This window comes from Amphibalanus amphitrite, unplaced genomic scaffold, assembly GCF_019059575.1.
Source record: "Amphibalanus amphitrite isolate SeventyFive unplaced genomic scaffold, NRLGWU_Aamphi_draft 001704F_arrow, whole genome shotgun sequence".
In the NCBI taxonomy this organism is placed as follows: Eukaryota; Metazoa; Arthropoda; class Thecostraca; order Balanomorpha; family Balanidae; genus Amphibalanus; species Amphibalanus amphitrite.
In genome coordinates this window covers 6893-12447 of record NW_024883197.1, presented here as the reverse complement: position 1 = coordinate 12447, position 5555 = coordinate 6893, and the positions used below count along the sequence as shown (strand labels likewise).

Sequence of the window (5555 nt, the reverse complement as noted above, 5' to 3'; positions counted from 1 at the left end):
TGTCTGTGCTCCCGGTCGGAAGTTGTATTTAGGTGACTGGTAAGGTAACAAGGTTGCAGAAAAAAAAATGTTCAGTTTCTTATGTAAAACGAGTGTAAAACGGGTTTGAACACTCTGCACAATGGCCACAGGAACAGCGGCAAAGGGAAGTAGCGCGCGACCCGCGCACAAGTTTCTTTGCTTACCGCCTTTAGTTTCTTCTGCAAGCAGAGTAACAAAAAAAAAAATGGGACCATTCGAGTACTTAAATACCGCTACCCCGGCCCGGCGCTAGTAATTTACTGACGTTGACAAAATCCTGACTCCTGAGTTACATAGGCTGTCATATGCGAAAACAGCTAGGTGGTCTCCCATGGTCGCTAAGGCCACCTTAGGTTAACGTAAATACAAAAAGCCTGATTAAATATTAAGTGGCGAATCGAAAGTGGCATTTTCGTCTACCTGTATCGGCCCAGTAGCTCCTAGCTGATTTAGAATGACTGCACTAGGCGAAATCGTCCAGTTGATCTTTAAAGGTCACTGAGGTCACTTGAGGTCAACATATTAGAACCATCTGATAAATTGCCTATCGGCGAATCGACTGGTATTTTCGTTTCAATCGGCCAAGTAGTCCCTAAGTTATAGAATGGGTGACATAGGAGAAAAGGCTCTTGTGACCTCCCAAGTTCACTGAGGTCACTTGAGAACGATCACCACGCTCAAGAGGGCTGATAAAATATAATTCGGCGAATCAACTGGTGGCATTTTCGTATCGATCGATCCGGTAGTTCTCGAGTTATCTGCAGAGGTGGTTGTTTTTACATTGTGTGGCAACAGCGTCAGCACTCAGATCAAGGTGTAAGTCTGCAGAACAGCCAAAAAACAGCGATATTCAGTTCATAATGCAACGTTTATTTGGTCTCTCGCTTGAATGCAAATAAACAAGGGCAAGGAAATATCACTTGGAAAGGAGAGCGATGTCTAATGAACTCCAAAAAAAGTGTTATCAATCAAAACAGAAGAGGCCAAAATCCATACCTTTCTTTTCATTTCTAAGGAAACGCAATTGAAAAGCAGGAATTCCGAAAATGGTTTGTTCAACCTAGATGGATAATTGCTCTAGCTGTAACTTCAAAGAAGATTAACAAAATAATTACATGCGTCGTATCGTCCAGATCGGCCTCCTTCAATGCTACACAAAAAGCACGACCGCCAACGTTGACGGTATATTGATGATGATGATGAATGAGGAAGATGACAGAATGCGATGAAGGTGATGACTTATTTAGATCAAACCGACGCGCGCTTCACGAAATGTCGCCCTCGACAGCCATTCTTCTGAACTGCATTACTCCAGCAGCTCTTCGTAAAAACAAACGAATAATGGTCCCTCTGACAGCGTATTCATACATTGTGCACCACTTATGCTCTTATAAAGCTCCGGACAACAATGGATAACCATAGCCGACCCATGTGAGTGACGTTTCAAATCTTCTCAGTTTTCAAAGAGATCTGCATCTGAAGATCTGAATACGATTGATAGTCAATCTCTAACCGATGCCGATAGACATTTTTACACACAACGTCATCCATCGCATCGAAACAATCTCAGACCGTACCAAACGGTCCAAAGCACCACCGCGCTGGAGCCAGTCCATCCATGCCCGTACGTATGGCTGCAAAATGCATAGCTGTCCTCGCCGGCACACAAAGCGTACTGCCGCAGGCGAGAGCGCACCGCAGCGCGGTACGGAGTGAGGCGGACCGCGCGGCACCACTCGACACAGCTGGGGTGACCTGGGTCAGCGGCAATCCGTCCCCTTCCGCGCCGCGCTGCGGTCCTCGGTCGGACGGTCACTCAGCATCGCTCGGCATCGCACGGCGTCGTGAGAACATGGTCGGGCATTCCTAGAGCGGAGCCGACGCACAGTGGAGCCAACGCACAGCGGAGCCGACGCACAGTGGAGCCGACGCACAGTGGAGCCGACGCACAGTGGAGCCGACGCACAGTGGAGCCGACGCACAGCGGAGCAGCGGGAGCACAGTCGGAGGCCGGCGGGCTCTGATGACGCGCCGGCGTCCATCACAGTCGGAGCGCGTTCTGTCAGAGCTCGGACCGTGCCGTGGTGACCAGGACGGCGGTCAGCAGGAGACCGGCCGCCAGCCGCCAGCCGGAGTCGGCCGGCCGCCGCGCCGTATTCCGTGCCTGGTCCGGTACGTTCTCGTCACCGAAGGCCATCACTGTAACAGGAAGACGGAGACAGTCAGTCAGAATCTGTGGCATAGCAAATGTTAAAGGCATTAGCCGTCGGCGACAGGTGCGGGAGATCGCTTTGAGTCAATGATATGGTGCGCTGAAGATGAATTCATAAATGAATTGCTAGAGCTACACAACTGTAAAAAAAAAAAATATGAACGAGATGTCATGAGCAAACAAACAGATATCAAGATGCAACTAAAGCCAACCGAGGAGACAGAAAAACAAACAAGTGTGCATTCCAAAGGTTTTGACCAAACCGTGCCTGGCTATCGTGACTGTGAGGTCGTGGCCGACCACCGTGATCGATCATGTGATTGTAGTGACAACGTGCACCGGGCTGTGCACTGTTCATTCCAAGTGTACGTGCACAAAAAACGTGCAAACAAGCCATGGTGTAACCCACACTCGTAGGTTTACAAAATTCATGCAAACGATCACAAAGATAAATCATAGGAACAGATCAAAAAAGAAAGGAGAGAGAGAGAGAGAGAGAGAGAGAGAGAGAGAGAGAGAGAGAGAGAGAGAGAGAGAGAGAGAGAGAGAGAGAGAGAGAGAGAGAGAGAGAGAGAGAGAGAGAGCACCGTTGAACGCGCTGCGGTGTGCCTACGGTGGTGTGAGGGTGACAGTGAATATTGAATGACTCGCGAGGACCGAGTCTCCATGACTCGGCGCGGTTGTCAGGAAGCCCCTGTGGGGGCGTTCCGTCTCGGTTGGCGTCACATGAGTGTCTGTACCGCGGCACACACCCCGGAACTGAGGCGGGCGCGGGGCACACCTCAGTGTGTGGGCGGTGAGCCGTTCAGTTACCGAGCGACCAATGCCACCGGGCCAAAGCCGGAGGTGAGGTCGTGGTGCGACAGACCGCGCGGAACGGGCCACACGTGACCTTGTGACGCCTCAGGGGCACGCGCCAGACGGCGATGCGCCTGATGAAACACTCGGTCACGGGTGTCTCACCAACGCGACGAGCCAGGTGTTGTGCCAGCGTAACCGCAGCTTTTTAATACGTGTATTTTGGTGGTTAGCCCCTGTGGTTTATCTTACAGCTTGGGTGCCAAGGAGAGCACCCCAGGCCGAGCTGCGCCTTCTCAGGGGCCGACCAGCCGAGCCCCATCAGTCATTATCCAGAGCGGGTTAGATGGCCACGTGCACGCACCTGGGTTAGTAGGGGTTAGCGCGTGGTCATTAGTGAGCTCCCAGATTATACACACTTCACCTGACCTGCTCTGACCTGACCACCAACCCACTAGCCCTGCCGGTACGCCCTCCGGCGATTCAGCATGGTAGTCAGCACGCGGAACAGCCGGCGACGGCGCTCTTGGGAACAGAGCGAGGTAGTCAGTTGCAGCATTGCCTACAAAGCGGGAGGCAAAGGCACCAAGCCGCCCGGTGACACAGGAACGGCCTTCCTTCGTGTGGGGCACGCAGGATCAACTACCACGGGAGGCAGGGGCGGGTGTGATGCGCGAGATGGGGGCAGCTTACAGCTGTCACGGGAGACAGGACGCGGGTCACTCGGTGTCCGCCGCCGCTCAGGGTCAGGTCACGCCCGGTGCACACTCGTTGCTGGGCAAGCCGCGGTATGTACGTCCAGCGGCCGGGACGTCTGTTATACACGGCACGGCTCATGGTACAGCATGGCACAGCACAGCGCTACAGGACAGGACGAGCGGCAGAGATCACAGGCATTCACATAACGGGAAACTATTCACCGAAACATCACAGCGTGGAAAACTGGCACAGCGACATAATAAATAGGACAGACGAAACAAGCTCAGGGACTTCCACCCATCAGCCTTCACCAAATTACGATACTCTACAGTAGGTACTGCATGTAAGCATCGCTGCGAATGTCAATATACGCACAATTTACCGCAATAGCCGCAGCCATGGCTAAAAGCTGATAACTAAAAGCAGCAAGCGGTAACCTAGAGAGATTATTTCGTCAAGGTAAAGATTAGTATCGATTGAATCGAACGATCAGCCAGGGAAAATAAACCCGGTAAACTGCTTACATTTCCTCCGTTCTTAGTCTTGACTGCTCTCTTTATCATCGGGAAAGCCAAAAGTGTAACGATATTTATGCAGTTTTGCATGGTTGGTCGGGGCATATAAAGAATGGTTAAAAGGTGCCCCGTGGAGACAGGATCAGGAGCACAGCCTTTGTCATATACCTACAGCGCATAGCCCCTGCAACTGCAAGTCAATCTTTTAAAATCCTGTATAATTGTATTGCAATGAATTAATCGTATAAATAAACGTCTTAGACGTTTGCTTCTGTCACTGGTTGAAATGTGACTTTTTAGGAATATACATGAAAATGATAAAAATGGTAGGTAGCCTTCAGGTAGCCTCTGGGCCGCCGCCCGCCATTCAATAATTACATCATTGCAGCTGTCATACAGTGTCAGCTGTCACCTGTCAGATGCCTCTTATCCAGCGGAACATTTAGTATTTTGCATAAAGAGGTCAAACAATTTTAATTATATTATTATAAATCATAAATGTAGGAGATCGAAAGACTTCTGGAAAAAATAAACAATGCAGTTTACGCTTATATAAAAGGCAGCTCTTCTTAGACAACAGACTTCTCCTCTGCAACGTGCTCCCAGTCCCAGAGGTCGAGGGTCGACACAGGCGACTGCCAGCACAGGCAGTCGCCTGTGCTGCCATCCGCCCAATTTACGAACGTGTTTGTTTTCTGTGCGGTATATCTTTCCGTCTGCAGGGATCCTCTAACCGCGGAGCCTGGCAGAGACCGTCACGGGGTGCACAGGCGGCCGCCGACCGTGTCCACAGAGGCGTAGTTCCTGCCCCGGCAGTGTCGTAATGTGCAGACCGAGAACTGAGGCCGCGCCGGCCGCCGCGCCGGAGGGGTGGCTGCACGCGCCGCGGTGTGCTCTAGTGTCTCAGTCACCAGCCCGGGAGATAAGGCTGCACGGCTGCACGTACGTCCGCCGGCGCCTAGCGTGCAGTGTGCACCTCCGCCCCGAGCGAGTTGATGGAGGGGGAAACGACATCGACCAGCGGCGTATTTAGAAAATCGCGAAGGGGGGGCCAAGGGTTTGGAGGGCGCCACCTCACCCAAGGAGGGCGCCATACGGTCGCGAGATAAAAAATCGCTCAGTGGGGGTTGGGGGGTTGGGAGGCGTTTTTTACCATGCCACCAGTTTTTTTTTTTTTTTGCGTAACCTCGTATAGGTCGTGCTGCATTGATTTTGCATCGTGTGTATTCTTTATACTCCAGGTCACAAAAGGTCAAGTGTTCTTGAAATGCTGCGCCGAAGGCGCGCGAAATTTTTGAAAACAACCTTTT

At 51.6% G+C, this 5555-nt stretch overlaps 1 long non-coding RNA gene across 1 annotated transcript; it reads right to left on the bottom strand.

Moving 5' to 3' along the window:
• Nucleotides 1–870: 870 nt before the first annotated feature.
• LOC122374742 lies at nt 871–3726 on the bottom strand. Its single transcript, XR_006255272.1, has 2 exons — nt 3461–3726; nt 871–2220 (listed from the first exon to the last, which is right to left on the bottom strand). It is a non-coding gene; the product is annotated as an uncharacterized LOC122374742 (long non-coding RNA).
• Nucleotides 3727–5555: the final 1829 nt, after the last annotated feature.